The following is a 24,959-nucleotide window of genomic DNA, read 5'->3' as shown; positions in this document are numbered from 1 at the left end:
CATGGATGAGTCACTGTTTGGGGCAGAGATGTTTATGATTGTTATATCTTGCTGATTTATGCTTCCCTTAAGCAGTATGAAATGTCCTTCTTTATCCCTTCTGACTAACTTTGGCTTGAAGTCCACATTATATGAAATGAGGATGGATAATCCAGCTTTTTTGCTGCATCCATGCGCATGGTATGTTGTTCCCCATCCTTTCACCTTTAGTCTATGGGTATCTCTTTCTATGAGGTGAGTCTCTTGCAGGCAACATATTGTTGGATCTTTCTTTTTAATCCAATCTGCCAGTCTATGTCTTTTGATTGATGAATTCAGGCCATTAACATTCAGGGTTATTATTGATATATGATTTCTATTCCCGATCATTTGGTTCATTTTTTAAATTTTATTTATTTATTTATTTTTTTGACACAACTTGGTTCCTCCTTTATTTGACAATTCCTTTAGGATAATTCTTCCCTTTGCTATCTACTTCTTTGTTTTTTATCTCTTCCTCATGGAATATTTTGCTGAGAATGTTCTGTAATGCTGGCTTTCTTTTTATAAATTCTTTTAGCTTTTTTTTTACCATGGAAAGATTTTATTTCATTGTCAAATTTGAAGGTAAGTTTGCTGGGTATAAGATTTTTGGTTGGCGTCCATTTTCTTTCAGAGCTCGAAAAATGTTGTTCCAGGCCCTTCTAGCTTTTAGGGTCTGGTTTGAAAAATCTGCTGATATCATTATTGGTTTCCCCCTGAATGTAATTTGGTTCTTTTCTCTCACAGCCTTTAAAATTCTGTCTTTATTTGTATGTTAGGTATTTTCATTATAATGTTTCTTGGTGTGGGTCTGTTGTAATTTTCTGTGTTTGGAGTCCTATAAGCCTCTTGAACTTGATTTTCCATTTTATTCTTCAGATTTGGGAAATTTTCTGATATTATTTCATTGAATAGATTGTTCATTCCTTTGGTTTGTTTCTCTAAGCCTTCCTCAATCCAAGTAATTCTCAAATTTGGCCATTTCATGATATCCCATAGTTCTTGGAGATTCTGTTCATGATTTCTTACCATCTTCTCTGTTTGTTCAACTTTGTTTTCAAGGTTAAATATTTTTTCTTCAATATCTGAGGTTCTGTCTTCCAGGTGTTCTATCCTATTGGTTATGCTTTCCTGGAGTTCTTAATTTGGTTTATTGTTTCCTTCATTTCAAGGATTTCTTTTTGGTTTTTTTTCAATATCTCTAACTCTTTATTGAAGTGATCTTTTGCTTCCTGTATTTGCTCTTCTAACTGTCGATTGGTGCTATCATTCAATGCCTGCCTTTGCTCTTTCATCTCACTGTTTGCTTCCCTGATCATTTTAATTATGTACATTCTGAACTCCCTTTCTGTCATTTCTTCTGCCATGCTATCATTGGATTTTATTGATGTAACATCTAGATTTGTTTGGGGCATTTTCTTCCCTTGTTTTCTCATATTGTTCAGGAATCAGTGGGTCCTTAAGATATTGCAGATTTCCTCTATTGACTTATACTGTCCCTGAAGATTACTAGTATATCCACTCTTATCGTTCAGTAGCCTGCAGTCTTGGAGGAAGTTGATAATGCGGTGCTCCACAAGGAAGCTGCCTCTCTAGGGTTGGTGACGGTCAGGTGGGATATATTCCCTGATAGTGGGCAGAGGTGCCTCCACTTGTTGACCAATGGTCTTCCAAAGGGGAACTAGGCTGCGGGCTGAGGCAAGGCCTGTTTGTGCCTGTGTCTCTGGTTTTACCGTCCTTGTGGGAAAACCTCACCGGGCAGGGAAGACTCACCCGGTGGGGAGGTCTCGCTGGTCAGTTACCCTCCTAGAAGTTCCCCTCAATCTACAACTGACGCCTGGGCTGGGCTGCCTTCTTCTGCAATGTTCCAGGGGCCCAGACCTAACTCCTGGGCCTGGAAGCCTCACCCTTCGCAGATGAGTCTCCTTAGGCTGCCTCTCCTCAGAGAATCTGCCCGCAGTCCTGGAACCTTCGCTCCGCCCCTAGGTGTGTCTCTGTGCGGCTCTTCCACCAAGAAGCCGCCTCGGTCCTGGGACCCTGCTCTGCACCTAACCACCTGGCTATGCAGCCCCTCTTCTGAGCCGCCACCTGGAGCCCCGTACAATAGCTATGAGACCCAGAGACCCGCCACACACCTCCTCCTCCAGACAGCCGCCTCGTGTTCCGACGCAGTCACTAGGAGTCCAAGCAACTCACTTCACGTCTCCTCCTCCCGCCAACCGCCCGTAACCCTAGGCAGTCACTTGAGTCCAAGTGGTCCACCTTGTTCCTCCTCCTCCTCGGGGAAGCCTCCCAGGTGTTCAGGAGAGGTGACTCGGAGACCAAGCGACCCATCGCGCTCCTCCTCCAGGCAGGCCACCGGTGTTCAGGAGCGCTCACTTTGAGTTCAAACAATTCACCACTCGTGTTCTCCTCTGGAAACCGCCTGTGGCCCTGATGCAGTCACTCCTAGACCAAGTGACCCGCCATGTTCCTCCTTTTCCTCCGGGCAGCCCCCTTGTGTTCAGAAGCGGACACTTTGAGTCCAAACACTCACCACTTGCCTCCTCCTATGAGCAGCCACCAGGAGCTCTGATGCAGTCACTCCGAGACCAAGCGACCCGCCTCGTTTCTCCTCTTCCTCCGGGCAACCCTCCGGTGTTCAGAAGCAATCACTCTGAGTCCAAACAGCTTGCCACGCAGCTTCTCCTCAGGCAGCCACCGGGAGCCCCAGTGGTTGCTCTGAGTCCAAGCACTGTGCTGAGCAGCCACCTCTAAGATGTTCCCAGTGGTCTGTGTTTACCACTCCAGTGGGGGGAGGGGCGTCTCAGCCTGTCAACTCTATTTCACAAAGTTTCCTGCGTTCTGGGGCTACCGCCCCATCTGGGATACCTCCCCAATGAGAGAGACTCACCTGGCGGCGTTGAGTTGGTCCCAAGTCTCTCACTATCTCCTCTTTTGAATCCTGCATCCTGGAGCAACAAGAAATGCAGCTGCCCTCTAGTCTGCCATTTTGAAAACCCCTTTAATTTATTTTTATTGTAAACAAATGGTATACATGTTGTTTCTGTTTGTACATGGAGTAACAGCATACCATTTGCATATTCATACATTTACATAGGGTAATGATGTTTGATTAATTCTGTTATTTTTTCCTTTCCCCAACCCCTCCCACCTCTCTTTTCCCGCTATACAGTCCCTCTTTCCTCCATTCTTGTCCCCCTCCCACCCCCCATTATGTGTCATCATCTGCTTATCAGTGAGATCATTTGCCTTTTAGATTTTTAAGATTGGCTTATCTCACTTAACATGATATTCTCCAATTTCATCCATTTGCCTGCAAATACCATAATTTTATTATTCTTTATAGCTGTGTAATATTCCATTATATATATATATATATATATATATAATATATATATATATATATATATATATATATATATATATATATATTACCACAGTTTGTTCATCCGTTCATCAACTGAAGGACATCTAGGTTGGTTCCATAGTCTGGCTATTGTGAATTGAGCAGCTATGGACATTGATGTGGCTGTATCTCTCTAGTATGCTGATTTTAAATCCTTTGGGTATAGGCGGAGGAGTGGGATAGCTGGGTCAAATGGTGGTTCCATTTCAAGTTTCCTAAGGAATCTCCACACTGCTTTCCAGTGTGACTGCACTAATTTGCATCCCCACCAGCAATGTATGAGTGTACCTTTTTCCCTGCATTCTCTCCAACACCTATTGTTGCTTGTATTCTTGATAATCGCCATTCTAGTTGTGATGAGATGGAATCTTAGTGTAGTTTTGATTTGCATTTCTCTTATTACTAAAGATGGTGAACATTTTTCATATGTTTGTTGATCACTTGTAGGTCTTCTTCTGTGAAGTGTCTGTTCATATTCTTAGCCCATTTTTTGACTGGGTTATTTGTATTCTTGGTGTAGAGTATTTGAGTTCTTTATATATTCTGGAAATTAGTGCTCTATCTGAAGTATGAGTGGCAAAGGTATTCTCCCACTCTATAGGCTCTCTCTTCACATTGCTGATAGTTTCCTTTGCTGAGAGAAAGTTATTTAGTTTGAATGTATCCTAGTTATTGAGTCTTGCTTTTATATCTTGTGCTGTGGGAGTCCTGTTAAGGAAGTCTGATCCTAAGTCAACAAGTTGAAGATTTGGACCTACTTTTTCTTCTATAGGATGCAGGGTCTCTGGTCTGATTTCAAGGTCCTTGATCCATTGTGAGTTGATTTTTGTGCAGGGTGAGAGATAGGGGTTTAGTTTCATTCTGTTGCATATGGATTTCCAGTTTTCCCAGCACCATTTGTTGAAGAGGCTATCTTTTCTCCATTGCATATTTTTGGCACCTTTGTCTAGTATGAGAAAATTGTATTTATTTGTGTTTGTGCCCATGTCCTCTATTCTGTACCATTGATCTACCTGTCTATTTTGGTGCTAATACCATGCTGTTTTTGTTACTATTGCTTTGTAGTATAGTTGAAGTTCTGGTACTGTGATACTCCCTGTTTCTTTCTTCCTGCTAAGGATTGTTTTAGCTTTTCTGGGTTTCTTATTCTTCCAGATGAATTTCGTGATTGCTTGCTCTCTTTTTGTAAGGTACGTCATTGGGATTTTAAGTGGAATTGCATTGAATTTGTATAGCACTTTTGGTAATATGGCCATTTTGACAATATTAATTCTGCCTATCCAAGAACATGGGAGATCTTTCCATCTTCTAAGGTTTTCCTCAATTTCTTTCTTCAATGTTTAGTAGTTTTCATTGTAGAGATATTTTACCTCTTTGGTTAGATTGGTGCCCAAGTTTTTTATTTTATTTTTGATGCTTTTGCAAATGGAGTAGTTTTCCTCATTTCCCTTTCAGCTGTTTCATCTCTTGCTTATTAAAATGCTTTAGATTTATGCGTGTTGATTTTATAGCCTGGTATTTTGCTGAATTCGTTGATGAGGTCTAGAAATTTTCTGGAGGAGTTTTTTGGATCATCTAAATATAGAATCATGTCATCAGCAAATAGTGACAACTTAAGTTCCTCTTTTCCTATTCGTATCCCTTTAATTTCTTTGGTCTGCCTAATTACCCTGGCTAGAGTTTTGACGACAATGTTGAATAGAAGTGGTGAAAGAGGACATCCCTGTCTTGTTCCCATTTTGAAAGGGAATGGTTTGAGTTTTTCTCCATTAAGAATGATGTAGGTTATGGGCTTAGCATAAATAGCCTTTACCATGTTCAGGAATGTTCCTATTATCCCTATTTTTTCTAGAGTTTTGAGCATGAAGGGGTTTGTATTTTGTCAAACACTTTTTCTGCATCGATTGAAATAACCATATGATTCTTATCCTTAAGTCTATTGACATGATGAATTACGTTTATTGATTTACAGATGTTAAACCATCCTTGCATTCCAGGGATGAACCCCACTTGATTGTGGTGCACGATTTTCTTAATATGCTTTTGGATACTGTTTCCAAAGAATTTGTTAAGGATGTTTGCATCTATATTCATCAAGGATTTTGGTCTAAAATTTTCTTTCCTTGATGTGTCTTTTCCTGATTTGGGTATGAGGGTGATATTAGCTTCATAGAATGAATTTGGTAGGGTACCCTCTTTTTCTATTTCCTGGAACACTTTGAGAAGTATTGGAATGAGATCTTCTTTGAAGGTCCTGTAGAACTTGGCTGAGAATCCGTCTTGTACTGGGCTTTTCTTGGATGGTAGGTTTTTAATGGCTTCCTCTATTTCATTGCTTGATATTGATCTTTTTAAATTGTGTAAGTCCTCCTGGTTCAGTTGGGAGGAGCATATGTCTCTAGAAATTTGTCAATGTCTTTGGTAGATTCTATTTTGTTGGAATACAGATTTTCAAAGTAGCTTCTAATTATGTTCTGTATCTCAGTGGTGTCTGTCGTGATATTTTCTTTTTCATCATGAATTTTAGTAATTTGAGTTTTCTCTCTCCTTCTCTTTGTTAGTGTGTCTAAGGGTTTGTCTATTTTGTTTACTTTCTCAAAGAACCAACTTTTTTGTTTTGTCAATTTTTTGAATTGTTTCTTTTGCTTCAATTTCATTGATTTCAGCTCTGATTTTAATTATTTCCTGTCTTCTACTACTTTTGCTGTTATTCTGTTCCTCTTTTTCTAGGAATTTGAGTTGTAATGTTAGGTCATTTAGTTGTTGAGTTTTTATTCTTTTCTTGAATGTGCTCCATGCAATGAATTTTTCTCTTAGTACTGCTTTCATAGTGTCCCAGAGATTTTGATATGTTGTATCGCTGTTCTCATTGACCTCTTAGAATTTTTTTTCGCTCCCCCCTGATGTTTTCTGTTATCCATGTTTCATTCAATAGCATATTATTTAGTCTTCAGGTGTTGGAGTAATTTCTGTTTTTTATTTTGTCATTGATTTCTACTCTCAGTCCATTATGATCTGACAGAACACAAGGCAGTATCTCTATTTTTTTTTTTTGCATTTCTTAAGGGCTGCTTTGTGGCATAACATATGATCCATTTTCGAGAAGGATCCATGCGCTGCTGAGAAGAAAATGAATCTGCTCATTGAAGGAATATTCTATATATGTCTATTAAGTCTAGGTTATTGATTTTGTTATTGAGTTCTATGGTTTCTTTGGTTGGATTTTGTTTGGAAGATCTATCTAGTGGTGACAGCGGTGCATTAAATTCACCCAGAATTATTGTGTTGTGGTATATGTGATTCCTGAAATTGAGAAGGATTTGTTTGATGTACAGGGATGCACCATTGTTTGGGGCATAAATATTTACTATTGTTATGTCTTCCTGATTAATGGTTCCCTTAAGCAGTATGAAATGTCCTTCTTTATCCCTTCTGATTAACTTTGGATTGAAGTTTACTTTATCTGATATGAGAATGGGAAACCCTGCTTTTTTACTGAGTCCGTGTGCATGGTAGGTTTTTTCCCATCCTTTCACCTTTAGTCTGTGGATGTCTTTTTCTATGAGATGAGTCTCTTGCAGGCAGCATATTGTTGGGTCTTTCTTTTTAATTCATTCTGTCAGTCTATGTCTTTTGATTGATGAGTTTAGTCCATTAACGTTCAGGGTTATTATTGAGATATGATTTGTATTCCCAGTCCTTTGACTTATTTTTCATTTTTAAGTTGGCTTGGTTTCTCCTTTGAGTGGTTTTTCTCTAAGGTAGTTCCTCCCTTTGCTGACATCCATTGTTGTTTTTCATTTCCTCCTCATGGAATATTTTGTTGACAACATTCTGTAGTGCAGGCTTTCTATTTGTGAATTCTTTTAAGTTTTGTTTATCATGGAAGGATTTTATTTCATCTTCAAATCTGAAGGTTAGTTTTGCTAGGTATAGCATTGTTGGTTGGCAACCATGTTCTTTCAGAGCTTGAAATATATTTTTCCAGGCCTTTGTAGCTTTTAGAGTCTGGGTTGAGAAGTCAGCTGCTATCTGTATCGGTCTCCCCCTATATGTAATCTGATGCTTTTCTCTCGCAGCCTTCATAATCCTATCTTAATTTTGAATGTTAGGTGTGTTCATTATAATGTGCCTTGGTGTGGATCTGTTGTGATTTTGTGCATTTGGTTTTCTGTAAGCCTCTTGTATTTGATTTTCCATTTCATTCTTCAGGTTTGGGAAATTTTCTGATAATATTTTATTGAATAGGTTTTTCATTCCTTTGATTTGTATCTCTGTGCCTTCCTCAATCCAACAATTCTTAAATTTGGTCTTTTCATGATGTCCCATAGTTCTTGAAGATTCTGTTCATGATTTCTTACCATCTTCTCTGTTTTGGCAACTTTATTTTCAAGATTAAATATTTTGTCTTCATTGTCTGAGTTCTGTCTTCCAAGTGGTCTAGCCTTTTTGTGATGATTTCCATTGAGTTTTTTATTTGGTTTATTGTTTCCTTCATTTCAAGGATTTCCATTTGGTTTTTTTTAGGATCTGTATCTCTGTGTTGAAATGACCTTTTGGTTCCTGCAGGTGCTCTTTCAGCTTATTGGTATTATCATTCATTGCCTGCATGTGCTCTCTTATCTCATCCTTTGCTTCACAAATCATCTTAGTCATGTATAATCTGAAGTCCTTTTCTGACATTTCCTCTAACATACTGTCATTGGATTCTATTAATATAGAATCTAGATTTGTTTGGATCATTTTCTTCCCTTGTTTTTTCATGTTGTTCATGTATCTTCCTCCTCTAGCAGTGCAGATCTGGGGTATTGTGGATTTCCCCCTGTAGTCTTATAGTGGCCCTATAGGCTTCCAAAACCCTTTCTTTAAGGGGAGATCAATATTAGCAGTACCCAATTCAGACACTATGCATTCCTAGACCAAATAGCCACTATGGGGACAATAACAAAATTGTCATAATGAACAGAATGAGTTAAAATATTATCTTTAATAAAACAAACAGATTTGCAATAAGGTTTGCAGTTTCTAGTGGAGGACAAAGAGGATGCAGAGGGATGTAGAAATTGACTGTTAATGGGATAAGAAAAGATTATAAAGAAGTTCTAGGTAATAGAAAGGGTGAGAGTGTAATAAAAAAAATTGGATGTTAGCATGCAAAAAAGCGAGAAAGAGACTCTGAGGGAACAGGTAAACCAAAGGAAAAGAGAGCAAGAAAAGTAAAGAAATAAAAACTTAAATTTTTAAAGAAAAAAGAAAATCTATAGTATAACAGTCATATAGTAATTAAATCTCCCATTGTTCAGTAGCCTGATGCATGAGAGGTACCTGACAATGAGCTTCAAGCTTACAGTAGGCATCTCAGGAAGGGATTTGCCCCACATAAAGATCAGAGCTACATCTTCAAGGATTATCCAAGATGGCTGCTCTGGCTTCAAAATGTGTTGGCAAATGGGGAGTTGCAGCTCAGGGTGTGGCTGCAGAGAGCAGGAGGTCCTGGAGGCGGGATGTGGTTGGTCAGGCAGGGGTCCTGGAAGTCCAGTGTGTTTGGTGTGGTTGTAGGATCCTGGAGGCTGGGTGCAATCAGTCAGACTGGGGTCCCGGTGATAGGGCGCAGTCTGTTAGTCTGGGGGTACTGGTGACAGGGAGCAGACAGTTGATGTGAGGGCCCCAGAGGCAGGGAGTGATCGGTCAGTCTGAGGGATCCTGGAGATGGGGCTCAGTCAGTCTGGCCAGGGGTCCTACGGGGCCTGTTTGTTGTCTCAAAATAGCCGCAGCCACGTGTAATCAATCCTGCAGGTACTGTGACAGAGAACTTCCAGGCAACAGGAGGCACGTGGTGCTCCACTGGCAGTTGGCAATCAGTTTGCTGACTGTTGTCGGATGATCAGGAGGTGAACCTTGTGCGCTGGGTGAGGTTAGGTGTAAGGCAGGTGATGGACTGGCCAGAGGCAGGCAAATGGCGGATGATAGGTGCCTGACAGTGAGCAATCTGCACTCAAAAAAGGTGTTGATATGCTGGCAGACTGCAGGTCATCACAGCAGATGAATGGGGTAAACACCAGGGAATTGATAAGCAGCAAAAAATGCCTCACCAAGAAACAGATATGCTCTGCTTGAAACTGCAGTTACGGAGTGACAAGGAATGCAGCCTTCCTCTAGTCCGCCATCTTCTAGTGCTGATCTTTTTGATCAGTATCTGAAAGGGTGAAGAGAGGAGAAGTTCCTTTGAGTCCTTATTTACTTTTGTGACCCTATTCAATGACCAGCATCCTGATTCTGTAGTATTTCCAAAGATGGTTGTAATAACAACCAAGGGCAACAGTTTTCACTGTGATATTGGGAAAGCATCCATCATCTCTTCCGTGGCAGGCAGCTAAAAATTCCACATGAAAAAAGGGTCAAATGATGTGGAACAGAAGAGATGATTAATTAAAGGAAACAAATGTCATGTTCACAAGAACTTGTGAGAGAAGCTGGATGACTGCTAAACCATGCAGGAGAGCTCCGAGAACTGCGAGATTGCTCAGGAGAAGGTGCGTCCTTCAGGTCCAGCACTCCCAGATGACCACTGCACACTGGCTACATGCAGCCTTGGTGCCCCGGGTTTCTTGTTTCTAAAAGAATGCATGAAGAGCCCAGGTACACTAGATGGCTTTCACTTCTCTAAGTGGGAATGTCATGAAATGGACGGAGTAGTAACCACAAGTCACTCCTTCCCTACTCCTATTCCATCTCTCCTATGTACTGCCCGAATTCCCTCTCTTCAGGTCCAGGCAGCACACTGTCACCAATGGAAGTGCCAGTGGAAACACTGTGAGATAAAACTCAGTCAAGATCCACATGAGTTAACTCTGACCCAGGATTGAAGAGATGAGGCATCTCCAAGACATGATGGCCAAGTTCAGAACTCCTGCTTCTTCCATGTCTGAGGGACAACATAGCAGTAGATGCATTTCCTGTAGGTGTTGGAAAAGTCCAGGTGAGTCCACATGTGTGCTGTTATGTGCATGGGGAATGGAGTCTGGGACACTGAGCACTAAGCACTATGTACATTGAGGCCATAATGATGGTCATAACAGGGAGGCTATGTCACAGAATCTATTAAGAAGAAGTATAATTTACACACTAATAATTCCCTCAAACACTTCTTTACATATCTCACATTGGAGTTTGTGAAATAATCAATACTTGATGGTTCTCCTTTTGATAATTATACGTATTAAAACTTAAATGGTCACTTGAAGGAAGTCCTGATCAAAGTTGACTCCTAACTGTCCTGTAAGAGGTCAGGGCACTGTCTTCCTTAATGACTACTAAAGAAGGTCCTGCACATGGAAGAACATAGTCCTGGGTTTAAACACTAGCAAGAAAATGATACAACTTTTACAAAGATGTGTATACATCTCAAACTAGCACAGAAAGAATTTACATCTTTTCAAAGAAAGTTTTTAAAGAAACTACTCTAACAAAACTGTTGCAATATCAAACTGGAACTAACTCATCCTGTGTCCATGTGTGTCTGGATTTTCCCACTCAAATCAGTGGATGTAAACCAGGTGACCCTCCTACTGATGTCACAAGACCTTTCAAACTCTTTGGTGTAAATAAGATGCAGTTGCCCAGATGCAGAGGAAATTCTGTCTCCAGGAGACCAATTCCCAGGCCAGCTCCAGGATGGTGTCTCCCCTGTCTGAGGGCTTAGGATGCTCTCTCTCCTGTCTCAGAGCTCAGGATGCTCTCTCCCTTGTCTCAGAGCTCAGGATGCTCTCTCCCCTGTGTCAGAGCTCAGGATGCTCTCTCCCCTGTCTGAGAGCTCAGGATGCTCTCTCCCCTGTCTGAGAGCTCAGGATGCTCTCTCCCCTGTCTGAGAGCTCAGGATGGTCTCTCCCCTGTCTGAGAGCTCAGGATGCTCTCTCCCCTGTCTGAGGGCTCAGGATGACCTCTCCACTCTCTGAGTACTCAGGATGCTCTCTCCTCTGTTTGAGAGCTCAGGATGACTTCTCCCCTGTCTGAGAGCTCAGGATGGTCTCTCCCCTGTGTCAGAGCTCAGGATGGTCTCTCCCCTGTCTAAGAGCTCAGGATGGTCTCTCCCCTATCTGCCCTGTCTGAGAGCTCAGGATGATCTCTCTCCTGTGTCAGAGCTCAGGATGGACTCTCCCCTGTCTGAGAGCTCAGGATGGTCTCTCCCCTGTCTGAGAGCTCAGGATACCCTCTCCCCAGTCTGAGAGCTCAGGATGGTCTCTCCCCTGTGTCAGAGCTCAGGATGGTCTCTCCCCTGTCTAAGAGCTCCGGATGGTCTCTTCCCTGTCTGAGAGCTCAGGATGCCCTCTCCCCTGTCTGAGAGCTCAGGATGACCTCTCCCCTGTCTGAGAGCTGAGGATGCCCTCTCCCCTGTCTGAGAGCTGAGGATGCCCTCTCCCCTGTCTGAGAGCTCAGGATGCCCTCTCCCCTGTCTGAGAGCTCAGGATACTCTCTCCCCTGTCTGAAGGCTCAGGATGGTCTCTCCCCTGACTGAGAGCTCAGGATGATCTCTCTCCTGTCTGAGGACTCAGGATGCTCTCTCCCCTGTCTGAGAGCTCAGGGTGTTCTCTCCCCTGTCTCAGAGCTCAGGATGCTCTCTCCCCTGTCTGAGAGCTCAGGATGCTCTCTCCCCTGTCTGAGAGCTCTGGATGTTCTCTCCCCTGTCTGAGAGCTCAGGATGGTCTCTCCCCTGTCTGAGAGCTCAGGATGCTCTCTCCCCTTTCTCAGAGTCCCATCATGTTCTCGTGCCTGTCTCAGCCTAGTGCTGACATTTGTTTAAACCCCTTTGCTCCAGGGACTGGACTTGGTTCTCCTTGGCAGTAGAATGAATAAAGAACAGAGAACCATATGAAGTTGAAAGTTTATACAGCAGGTTTGTTTTTTGAAAAAAAAAAGGGTAGATCCTCTTGATTTTAAGCCTACTCATTGTTTTACATCTAAGGAGTAAAGAAACAACTTGTGACAGGTACCTTAAGATTCGTTGTGCACATAGAGAGCAAGGTGACTCCTTGACATACAATTTCCCAGTTGGGACTTGCTCTGAAGATAGTCCACTGTGGTGGTTATCTTCTCTTCTACTCCAAGGCTAAGGCAGCACTTGAGGAAGAAGGGAAGCAATTCTTTTCCTCAGAAGCTGTCCCCATCGAAATTGGGAAGAGGAGGAGAGGGCCAATAATGTGGAAACACCAGGGACAGAACCTTGGCTAGTGGCACATATTCTCACTGCACATTTCTCCATTAGCATAGTTAAACCCCAATTAAACCTGAGATAACTTGTGAGCCCAACGAATACAGTAGTTTTGGAATGAGAGGGAGTGTTGTCCTTCAGGGACTGAGGCCCTGCAGGAGGTTGCTTCTCCCTGACAAGTGAGGATGCTGCACACTGCACTCTTGGTGGTGGTCTGTGTGAGACAGGAGCTCTCTACAAATCCAGAAGGTTCAAACACAACTCAGGAAGCCAAACCCCATCGAAGGACAACACAGAGCTTGAGAGTCCCCAGCCCCCTAAGTGAGTGACCTGCTCACTCTGAGTTACTCACAGGCTCCATGTGAATCTCCTCTGAAACACTGATCATACTCTCTGTGACCAAGGAGAGAAGTTGCTGAGAGGGTTGTGAGCCTCTGGACCTTCCCTCTTCCTCTGCTGTCTGAAGGTAAGAGGCCTGTGTACAGCGGACGTCCTTCAGCTGTGCTGGAGCACGTCTATAACTGTGAGCTGGATCCTGATTCACCAGAGTTCTGTGGTGGGTCCAAACATTAGAGAGATGGAAAGGCTGTCTGGCTTCTGGGAAAAACTCCGCTTTCCTCAGCCTCCATGCTTTCCTGCATTAAGAGTCCTTCTGCATACATTCTTAACCTCTCCCTATCCACACAGGTAATATTATGCTCTATACTCATATTGTTCAACTTTATAATATCAATTTTTGACATTGAGGTGATAATAACTACTTCATTCATTATATAATCAATCTTTTCAAGATCAATTAACAATATTTATTATTTAAAATCATAGTTTCTCTTGCGAGAATTTTGATTTTGTCAGTGTTATAACTTAATGCAACACACTTTAAACTTAGACTGTTATTGTGTAATGAGCAGCATTCATCTGTACTGTTCTTGGGATTGTGTAGCAAGCAGCATTCATCTGTACTGGTCTTGTGATTGTGTAGCGAGCAGCATTCATCTGTACTGTTCTTGTGATTGCGTAGCGAGAAGTGTTCATCTGTACTGTTCTTGTGATTGTGTAGCGAACAGCATTCATCTTTACTGTTCTTGTGATTGTGTAGCGAGAAGCGTTCATCGGTACTGTTCTTGTGATTGTGTAGTCAAACAGCATTCATCTGTACTGTTCTTGTGATTGTGTAGCGAGAAGCATTCATCTGTTCTGTTCTTGTGATTGTGTAGCGAGAAGCGTTCATTGGTACTGTTCTTGTGATTGTGTAGCAAACAGCATTCATCTGTACTGTTCTTGTGATTGTGTAGCGAGCAGCATTCATCGGTACTGTTCTTGTGATTGTGTAGCAAACAGCATTCATCTGTACTGTTCTTGTGATTGTGTAGCGAGAAGCGTTCATCTGTTCTGTTCTTGTGATTGTGTAGCGAGCAGTATTCATCTGTACTGTTCTTGTGATTGTGTAGGGAGCTGCGTTCATCTGTACTGTTCTTGTGATTGTGTAGCGAGCAGCATTCATCTGTACTGATCTTGTGATTGTGTAGCGAGCAGCATTAATCTGTATCGTTCTTGGAACCCAGGCACTCACCTACCTAAGCTGTTGGTGTCAGGTTCAGGTGGGGCCTTGTACATCCCACAGAATGCAACCTGTTCTTATGACTCCTGTCCTGTTCCCAAAGCGATATGAGGTGCACTCACCACACTCTCCTCTGACTTTGTAGATTTCATCCTGTCACAGTGAAAGAAAAGTGAGCTTTTATGCCTCTCAGAGCTAATCCTGAATCTGATTCTGGGCCGGAGAACTTTGGGAAAGTGGGAGAATGTTGGAAAAATGAGACTCATTAGAAAGATCTGAGGGTTAAAAGATCAGACTTGTCCATCAGCGCATAGAAACAGACCAGGAAACCTCATTGTCAATGCATTCAATCTCTGAGAAATTTTTCAGTCCATTTTTATCCTGGGTCAAGTACTTAAAGTGCTCTGCCTTTCATGGAAGCCTGTGGCTGAAGGCCTTCTTAGTGAGACACTTGGTGCTGCTCTCTCTCCTGTGTGGTGCGGTCTTCAGCTGCCCCGTTTGTCAGGACAGGAAACAGGTGGAAGGCAGTAACTGGTATTCCTAAAGTCAGGGCCTGCCTGGTACCAAGCCTGGGCATGAGCTGTGTTCCTGCTCTTCACGCTGCCAGAGATGTTCAGCATCTAACCCTATCCCGTCATGACCAGCAGGAAGTGGAGGGAAGGCCTGCAGACCTGCTCTTTAAGTAGAGTCCTTGCAGATCCTGGCTGACCTCCAGCATCCTGGTTTGTGTAGCTCTGGAGAAACTGACCACAGTGTGGCTAAGTTCTTAGGTGGACTGGGATTGGAGCTCTTGCATGTGGATAGGCAACACCCAGTCTGTATGGTGTCCACCACCAGCTGTGCCAAGGCCATGGGGCTAGGTAGTTACTGAAATGCCAAAGAAAGTGCTGGAGACAGGGTGGAGACTGGGGTTCTTTATGGAAATCAAAAAACAAGTGATGAATTTCTGTTCCAAGAAGAGTCCCAAGGCAACAGACCAAACCCAGCACCTCCACCCCTCTGGGTGTGTCACAGCTACTGGCCCCTCTCTGCCATGGAGTTTCTTTCAGGTCAGGTAGACAGGTGGACTACTGTATGTTTGATGCTGGACCCTTGGTTTTGCCACTAGAGGACTTTAGTGGGGATTCCTAATTCATAAACTGCCCTTATCTAATGGCAGCACACAACCCAAGATTACCCAAAGGCAATCCCCCTTGATGAACATCACCACATACAGAACTGACCCAGACTTCCCTTACAAGCCCCTGAGGTCAAGAGCAGGAAGCACACTCCAGAAGACACCCAAGGAGGAGCACTCCAAGGCTCCATGGTTCCTCTAGGCCACACTCCCTGGCTGAATCCCAGGTTATCTGATTTTCTCAGGGAAAGACAACCATTTGCTAGATGTCTTTGGCTGATTCAAATTTAAGTGTTGGATCCTGTCTGGAGAAGTTATGCAGTTTGACTTATGTTGGGGACTACAAAACCCCTCAACATTTGTAAACCTTGAAACCACAGAATCATTTTAAAGTTGAAAAGTATAAAACTATTAAGTTTCTATGATGAAACGCCTTGGAAGCAAAAAGTAAAACTGGAAATATTATATGCACCATAATGAGAGATAGAATTATTCAGTGAACTAAGAGGAAATAATGAGGAAATTGAAACTTGTCTGAATTTATGAGATGGTAAAGAACGAAGTAATCTAGTTTTGTGTGTCTCTAGTTGGGAGGTGGCGAAGGCAGACAGTTCCTTTCTAAAGCATGTCCAAGCTTCTGGAATGGGATGATAAGAATATGAATGAAAAGAAATCCATGGAGAATTTCAAGTATGGGTGGTGTGGATTTACTGCACATGGAAGGGATGTGTAATCTTTTGAAGCAGATTGACTTTGCTGGTATGAAGTTTTAAAGTATGGGTTGAAAATTTAGATTTTTGAATATTAGTCCTTAAGATGAGGTTTGTGACTGAATAGAGTTATCCCCAAAAAGCCACTGAAAAAGGAGAATATCCTGGGAAAGTAGGAACTGCTGCATATTTCCTGACTGTCCCTTCAACTCAAGAAATTTGCTGTGATATGAAATGATAGTGCGGTACGTATCTTCACTATTCCTACTTTCCTCAAGAAAGAGTTTACTGCTTCCAAGTTTTTTTTTCTGACTAAGTAGTGGTTTGAATCTTGTCAAGAGGACAAATTTTGTCATTCTAACAGGACTGGGAATGGTGGGGAACTTCTTCATTTCTGTGAAGTACACGTGTATTTTGTGAAGCAGTGAAAGGAAATCTGCACACATTATTCTCACTCATTTGAACTTTATACACATCATAATGCTTCTTTCCAAGGGAATGCCAACATCATTAACAGCTTTTGGTTTGATGAATTTCTTAGGTGATGTAGCTGTAAGATGCTTGGTTACCTGGAGAGGATGGCCAGGGCCTGTCCATCAGCTCCACCAGACTCCTCGGGGTGGTCCAGGCCATCACCATCAGTCCAGAGCACCCATGTTCTGGAGGGCCCAGCTGAGGTCTGCATGGCACATCCTTCCCTTGTTGCTCTTCTTCTGGATACTCAATTGCTTGATAAGCATGAATTTACCATTTTACCTCAAAAATATTACCAGTATAAACACATTGGAGATCAGTAAAAACAACAACTATTGACATTTTCTACCAGAAATTGGATAATTAGATTTTTTTTTTTTACTCTTACAGTCCAATGAGATGCTGTGTTCCAGGGTGTCATGGGCTGGGCCAGTGGCTACTTGGTCTTCCTCCTCCACAAGCACCACCAGCATGTCCTCTACCTGCAGACCTCCAAGCTGCTCTACAGAACTCCCCCTGAGCTGAAGGCTGCTCAAAGTGTTCTCCTTCTGATGCTCTGTTTTCTTTTTTTATTATTATTTGTATTTAGCTTTTAATTTTTTACAGAGTGCATTTTGATTCCTTGTACACAAATGGTGTTTTCTATTCTTCTACCAGACCAATTGTTTTCTGTCCTTTTATGTCACTTTCTCTTTTGAGAACCATTTCATATGCAGAATTGTTCTAGAATTTGTGGACCTTGGCTATGCAATACTCAGCCTATTTGTACTGATTCTCAAGGGTGGACAACTGGCTGAATGTTGGCATGCAGAGAAAGATATTGAATGAGAAAATTTCTATATAATTGATCTTTTCAGTACTTAAGTTTGATAATCTTCTTAGTTTTGTATTGCTGTGTGTGATGAAAAAATCATGTAAGTGTAGTGGAATCACCGGGAGGCACATTTCCATACCACATGCTGGTTACAGTGCTATGATGTATGTCATAGGAAGCTGCATACAGGTACTTTATCTATATCCCTCTTATGTCCCTCTATATATTTGGTGGTTTTTCTGTCTTGTAAGCCTCAAACTCTGTTATGTGTATTGATAGCTAAGGTATATTTATTTGTGTTAGTATTTCAAATAGAATGAAATTATATACCTAAATGGATGTCATCTACATTGTGAAATCTGCTAGAAGGAGGAGATGTAATATTTAATTGTCTTATTTTATAGAAAGATGAATGGAGATATAATGAAAATAATTTAGTTTTATGTCTGTCTTGCCCGTTTTTAGTTCACAATTTGAACGCATTTTTCTCTAATAAATGAGAAGTTGGTGTTGGTCACATTTCATGACTTGATTCAAGGCCATACTTGTTAGAGTCTTTACCCTACTTGACATTGTCCCCATATCTTCAGCACTCCACCTCATATTCTGATTTGTAATGAAGTGAATCAAATTTTCCTTTTTCTTAAATGGAACAAAAAATGCAAAGTCATGTAGAATGAAATAATATGGCAATAAGGTATTTGATTAAGCTAATTTAACATATTATTGATGCTGTTGATGTATTGATCACATTCCCTCCAAGATGTCAGAGTTGAGGCAGAGGCCCTTCCCTCCTTAGCTACGTTGTCCTCTTTGTCTTTCTCATGACCCCGTTTATGTTTGGATTTTTAAATTCTATGGTAAGAGGGGGTGAAAGCCTTTTCTATGTGGTTTGTTTATACCATGCTAACTCAGATTTAATGTTATTAATGTTATTATGTCATAGATCAAAATTAGGAGTTTATCTTCCTCATATAATGGTGGGGTTCTTGGAAATATATGGTGCACTACTCTTTTAATTCCACATTCTTCCATGAAACTCTCTCCTAAATTCTAACATAGAAAACAAGACAAAGTGATTCATTGTTGAACAGGTGGCATGGAGGGCCAATCCCAGAAGTGCCACTAGGAATAAATAGCATATAAAATTGGATCATGAGGATAAGTTGGCTGACCATTAACAGCACACAAGTGTCTAGACAAATGAGAAGGTGACTCATGACTGATGGATCAATTTTTTAAGGTTTGCCTGGATTTTATTTTTCCCACATAAGTATCACCTTCTTCACTCTAAAATGTGGGACTTGAGTTGAGAAAATAAAAGTCCATCTGAAATCATGATTAGAAAATGATTGGGATGACACACATGAATAACAATGTTGCACACATGTGGAGTGGAAGACAGGAGGAGAATGGGAAACACTGGTCATTGGAACACTCTGCCATGACTGGTGGTTCCTTTGACTACTCAAATACCTGTAGGTTTTTTAAAACAGTAAAATATAAACAGTGAGAAGAATGCATCAGTTGTGCCTTAGAAAGCCCACATGATATTTATAGTAGAGCTGGCTGAATAGTTCTGTAATTTTTGTGAGTAAACTTCCACAAAGAGAAACCCAAAAGATCATATTATATGGCTTTCTCCTAGCAGTGTTTACACACAGACCTGCAATTGTTAAAAATTAAAATAGGAAATATTTGATAACAACCAGAAGAATACATCAAGTAAAAGTCATCAGTGATTTCTAGTTCATAGTGAATTTTATACAAGAGATCTTGAATCTCAGACAGATTAATTGATCATGAACCTAGTGAATCCCTCCGCTTACTGGTGGATGTAGGATTATTTTGGGTGTCCATGAATTATTGTTAGTTCATGCCCAGTGTCAGTTAATGACTGAAATGTCTGCTAATTCCCCATAACCAGTCATTCTACTCAGTGAATGTAGGTCTGCCTGTGGAAGAGTAGGAGAAAGTGGTCAGTGTGCTGTAGTAGGGCAGCAAGTTTCCTCCTGAGGAGTGCCATTCCCACCACACAGGGAGCTCTGTGACTGCAGCCTGGCTCCAGGATGGGATTAATGGAGGAGCCATGAAATCTGTTCTGAAGACTCAAGTCAGATTTCTTCTTAAAAGTGTGGGTGCTCCAGCCTTCTACAGATCCAGAAAGAGCTGGGGGAAACTCCCATGTGTCATTCCTCAATCAATCAATGCCAAAGACCTCTCAGGGTCTCACAAATCTGCTTATCTTTCATTATGGTAAACATGACCACTGTCCTTCAGTGAATCAGTGCCACCATACAGCACATGTGACCTTGAGATCTTATGGTACCCTTTGTGTTAAAGTATTCTAGTTCTTTGCTGGAATTTCCCAATTTGATGTTGAGTTAATGGCAAAGCCCAACAGAGTTCATCTTGAATGCTAAGCTAACCTCATAAAGTTTTTCAGCAAATGGTGTTGTTAAAACTAGATATCCTCATGAAAATATGATATTGGGCACTAATCTGAAACCACACACAAAACTGTACTGAAAGTTGAGCAATGATTCAGATGTACAATTGAAATTTTAGAACTCCTCAAATGCAATATAGGGCAACAAGCCTTGAAGAGACAGACTTTCAGTGTGTTAAGTCTCTTGCTTTTGTTGAGTCTGACTTTGAGCTCATGAAACTCCTGCTTCAGCCTCACTAGCTACTGGGATTAATGACTTGCACCACTATGTCTGGCTAGATTAGTTCTTAACTAGGAGAGAAGAATTAACTAGTGTTAGCAAGGACTTGAAGAAAAAAAATTGGATATGGAAAAGTGACTCTAGATATGTATGTGCACTGTTTATGAGATCAATGTTCCTTTTCCTTTATGAGAAGTAAAAGCATAGTGCAATCCATCTCAACAACAACAAAAAATAAAGTATGGAGCATTATGCTACTTCAGCACTCAAAATTTACTATACTGTTTTTGGAATCCAAGCAGCATTGTATTGGCATAAAAAGAGAGAGTTGCACTAATGGAAAAGTATAGGAGGCTAGAAGTAGCTCATACATGTACTAATAACTGATTTTCACCAAAGTCCTCTGAAGCTTCATTAGAGAAAGAACAGACTTCTCAATGAAGTGGTCCTGGGAAAATTGTATATTCACATGGAAAAGAATGTAACCAGTCTCTTGTGCCTTGTCAACTATAAATTGTATAAAGAATGAATTAAAGATTTAAATTATAGATGTGAATTAAACAAAGAAGTAGAAGAAAACAAAAGGAAAACATTAAGACATCATAATATGCAAGGATTTTTGGACAAGTTCCAAGAATGACAGGAAACACAAGAAAAGGGGACAAAGGGGATTCTATTGCACTACAAGTGCTGTGCACAGGAAAGAACTCAATGAACAGCAGTGAAGAAACAAACTACCTAGTAACTGAACATATTTGGAAATCTTGTATCTCAAAGAGGGTTTAATTTTGGTATATATAAAAGAAAATTAAACCCTCAATAACAGAAGTTGTTGGTGTACATCAGAGGGAGACTATCAGCACAGGCAGTGTCTTGTGTTGAAGCCCAAAAGTACAAACAAACATGCAAAACAAAGATCAATAACAGAACACAAAAATAATTCCAGAGCAAGAAAAAAAGACCCTGTTTTAAAAAGGCCTAGGGACACATTTCTCAGAAGAAAACTGAAAACAGTGAACTTCAGTAATTATCATGGTTATGTAAACCAAGCCTCAATGCCACTAGAATGGCCACTGTCCAAAACAGTAAAGAAGTTCTGGTAGAAATGTGGCAGAAAGGAACACTCACACACTGTAGTTGGAAATGCAAATGAGTACAGACATCCAGAAAACTGGGAGAATCCAGAAAACATTAAAAATACAACTACCACATCATCCAGGGATCCCAACTTGGGTTTAAATTTGAAGGACGTGAAATCAGTGTGTCAAGGTGACACCTGCAATCCTATGTTCACTGAAGCTAAAACAGCACTAAGAGAAAAGCAAAGGAAGATCTCACTCACAGGTGAATTAGAACACTGGTCTCAGAGAAGTGGAGAGGAGATGGTAAACATCAGAGGCGTGGGGGAGGGAGGGATAGGATAGTGAATAAATGGTACCATTACAGTGTACAGGAGTAAGGAGTTCTGGTGGGCCAGGTTTCAGCAGCATCAGTTGATAATGGAAATAGTGTATATTTCAGAAAGCTGAGGCAAAGAGTCTCCTTTGGCATAAAAATTATATATTTGAGGTTGTGTGTGTGTATGTGTGTGTGTTTGGTTTGAATATTATTAAAAGCATATGTGTACAGAAACATCTAATGATACTGCACAAATACGTGTAAACTAGTGTCAATTAAATAAACAATGACCTCTGAGATAGAAAGTTGTTAAAAGTAAACAATGTATATCACTAGTATCACTAGTTATATCACCTATTATTTTATGAGATTCTGGCATGTAATTTGTTATTTGAAATAGATTAAATGTCTATAGCCAGACCTCACTGAAAACACCCATTTCATCTGAAATGGATTAAAGTTGAGGTGACCAAGGCCACCTTGATCTTGTCCACTGGGTCACATGTGGGTCCACAGATAGAACTCAGTAGTGGTTGTCACATAAATAACACACCAGAGGAAGGACAGAAAATCAGCACCTTAATGTGAGAAACCATCCTAAGATCTCAACGTGTTCAGTAGCTGCCATGTAAATAAATTCAACATGAAGACGGTCCAGAACACTGTGCCCTGCTTGATCAGCATCTAAATGTGTGAAAAGAGAAGGTTTCTTACAACCCACACTTACTTAGTGACACTTTTGCCTGTTAGACACTATAAATGTTCTCACCACCAGGTGCTCTGGATGTCTGAGATGGGGCTGCAGGACTTGGTGTTTCTCCTTCTGGGTTTTGGTCTTGCTTTGGGGTGGCCATTCTTCAATGCCTCTTTTCTTTCATTTGTAATGGGAATGTTCACTTGGTGCCATTGTGTATAGGATGCATGTAACTTGATTTGATTTTTACAGTGGCTCACAGGCAAAAGTTTACATTCACTGCCACAGGAGATGTTGGACTCTGAGCAATGCTGTAGTGGTTAAGACATGGGGCCCTTGGAAATGGACTGAATGTTGCATTGTGAGATTGGCATGAGATTGGGGGTCAGGGATGGAAAGCTCTGGTGTGTGATCAGAGCTCATGTCAGGCAATGCAGGAGTGTTCAGAGGTGTGGCTGTGAAGACATGATTGGATCAGGATTGGACCATGGGGCTCTGACCTCCTCAGTGCATTAGTCCACTTGATAGATGACAAATCTGAATATCCTGCTGGCTTGTAACTACAGGCAGGTGGTGTGACACCTAAAAATAGGGTCCTGTGGGAGTGACCATGGGACTGTATCTGACCCTGGTTCCTTCTAGCCTTCTTTGACTCCTTCCCTGCTGTCATGAGCTCAGCAGCTTTTCTCTGCCTCCCTGGTGTTTCTGCCTAGGAGTCAGCAGCCCATGGGGTACAACTCTGAAACCATGGGCCCTAATGAAACTTTCTCCCCTTGGTGCACATGCCATGCAGCATCTAGGGAGCCTGAAGCAGGAGGACTATCACCTCATGGAAGCCTGGCAATTCAGTGAGACCCAGACTCAAGGAAAAGAAAAACAGGATTGGAGATCTGGCTCAGTAGCAGAGCCTCCCTGAACTTCAATTGTCAGTAATGCAATAAAAAAATAAAAAAAGCAACACAAAAGAAAAGTAAATTTTCCTATTGTAAACATTTCTTGTCAGTTAGTTTGTTCACAGTGACAAAGCTGCCTTTGGAGTTCTGCATTTACAGTGGAAATGGTATTAAACATTTGTGGTTAGTTTTCTTCACAACAAATAAGGAAGAATTCATCAGTGGTCTCTGAAGGGGAAAGAGTAGACAAAACCTAACCAAACTAATGTGTATGGAGAAGTAGCCAGTTATGTCAAATTTCAGATTTGATTGCTTAAGTAAATAGATGTCATTTTTCCACCTGAAACACTGCAACAGCTTCAGAAACTCAGCAAAACATTCAACACATTGGTCCAGGCATCAACCTTCTTAATAATCTTCCTAAAACTCATAAAAAGAAAAAGAAGACAAGTATGGCACGGTGGTGCACACTTGAAATCCCAGGGGCTGGGGAGGCTGAGGCAGGTGGATCTCAAGTTCAAAATCACCATCAGATGAATTTCATGATTGCTTGCTCTATTTCTGTAAGGTACATCATTGGGATTTTAATTGGAATTGCATGGAATCTGTATAGCACTGTTGGTAGTATGGCCATTTTAACAATATTAATTCTGCCTATCCAAGAACATGGGAGATCTTTCCATCTTCTAAGGTCTTCCTTAATTTCTTTCTTTAGTGTTCTGCAATTATCATTGTAGAGGTCTTTCACCTCTTTTGTTAGATTGTTTCCCAAGTAATTTATTTTTTCAATGCTATTATAAATGGGATAGTTTTTCTAACTATTCTTTATGAGGATTCATCACTTATGTATAAAAATGCAATAGATTTATATCCTGTTACTTTACTGAATTCACTTAACAGTTTTAAAAATTTTCTGGTGGAATTTCCCAGTTTCTCTAAATATATAATCATGTCATCAGCAAATAAGGATAGCTTGAGTTCTTCCTTTCCTATTTGTTTCCCTTTAATTTCTTAATTCTGTCTAATTGCTCTGGCTAGAGTTTCAAGGACAATGTTGAATAGAAGTGCAGAGACACTTCATCTTATAGAAAAAAAGTAGGTCCAAATCTTCAACATGTCAGTTTAGAACCAGACTTCATTAACATGACTCCCATAGCACAAGAAATAAAAGCAAGAATCAATAACTGGGATAGATTGAAACTAAAAAGCTTTCTCTCAGTAAAGGATACTATCAGCAATGCAAAGAGAGGGCCTATGGAGTTGGAGAAAATTTTACCACTTATACTTCAAATAGAGCACTAATTTCCAGAATATATAATGAACTCAAAAACTCTACACCAAGAATACAAATAACCCAATAAACAAATGGGCTAAGGAAATGAACAGAAACTTCACAGAAGAAGATCTACAACCAATCAACAGATATATGAAAAAATGTTCAACATCTCTAGTAATAAGAGAAATGCAAATCAAAACTACTCTAAGGTTCCATCTCACCCCAAGTAGAATGGTTATTATCAAGAATACAAGAAACTATATGTGTTGGTGAAAATATGGGGGAAAAGGTACACTCATACATTGCTGGTGGGGATATAAATTAGTGCAGACACTCTGGAAAGCAATGTGGAGGTTCCTTAGAACACATGGAATGGAATCACCATTCGACCCAGCTATCCCACTCCTTGGCCTATACCCAAAGGACTTAAAATCAGCATACTACAGTGATGCAGTCACATCAATGTTCATAGTTGCTCAATTCACAATAGCAAGATTGTGAAACTAACCTAGATGTGTCTGAATTGATGAATGGTTAAAGAAACTGTGGTACATATATACAATGAAATATTACTCAGTCATAAAGAATAATGAAATTATGGCATTTGCAGGCAAATGGATGAAATTTAAGAATATCATGCTAAGAGAGATAAGCCAATCTCAAAAACCCAAAGACGAATGATCTTGCTGATAAGCAGATGATGATACATAATGGG

This window comes from Sciurus carolinensis, chromosome 7 (assembly GCF_902686445.1).
Source record: "Sciurus carolinensis chromosome 7, mSciCar1.2, whole genome shotgun sequence".
Classification (NCBI taxonomy): domain Eukaryota; kingdom Metazoa; phylum Chordata; class Mammalia; order Rodentia; family Sciuridae; genus Sciurus; species Sciurus carolinensis.
The sequence above is the reverse complement of the archived record's forward strand: the minus strand, read 5'-3'. Positions refer to the sequence as shown.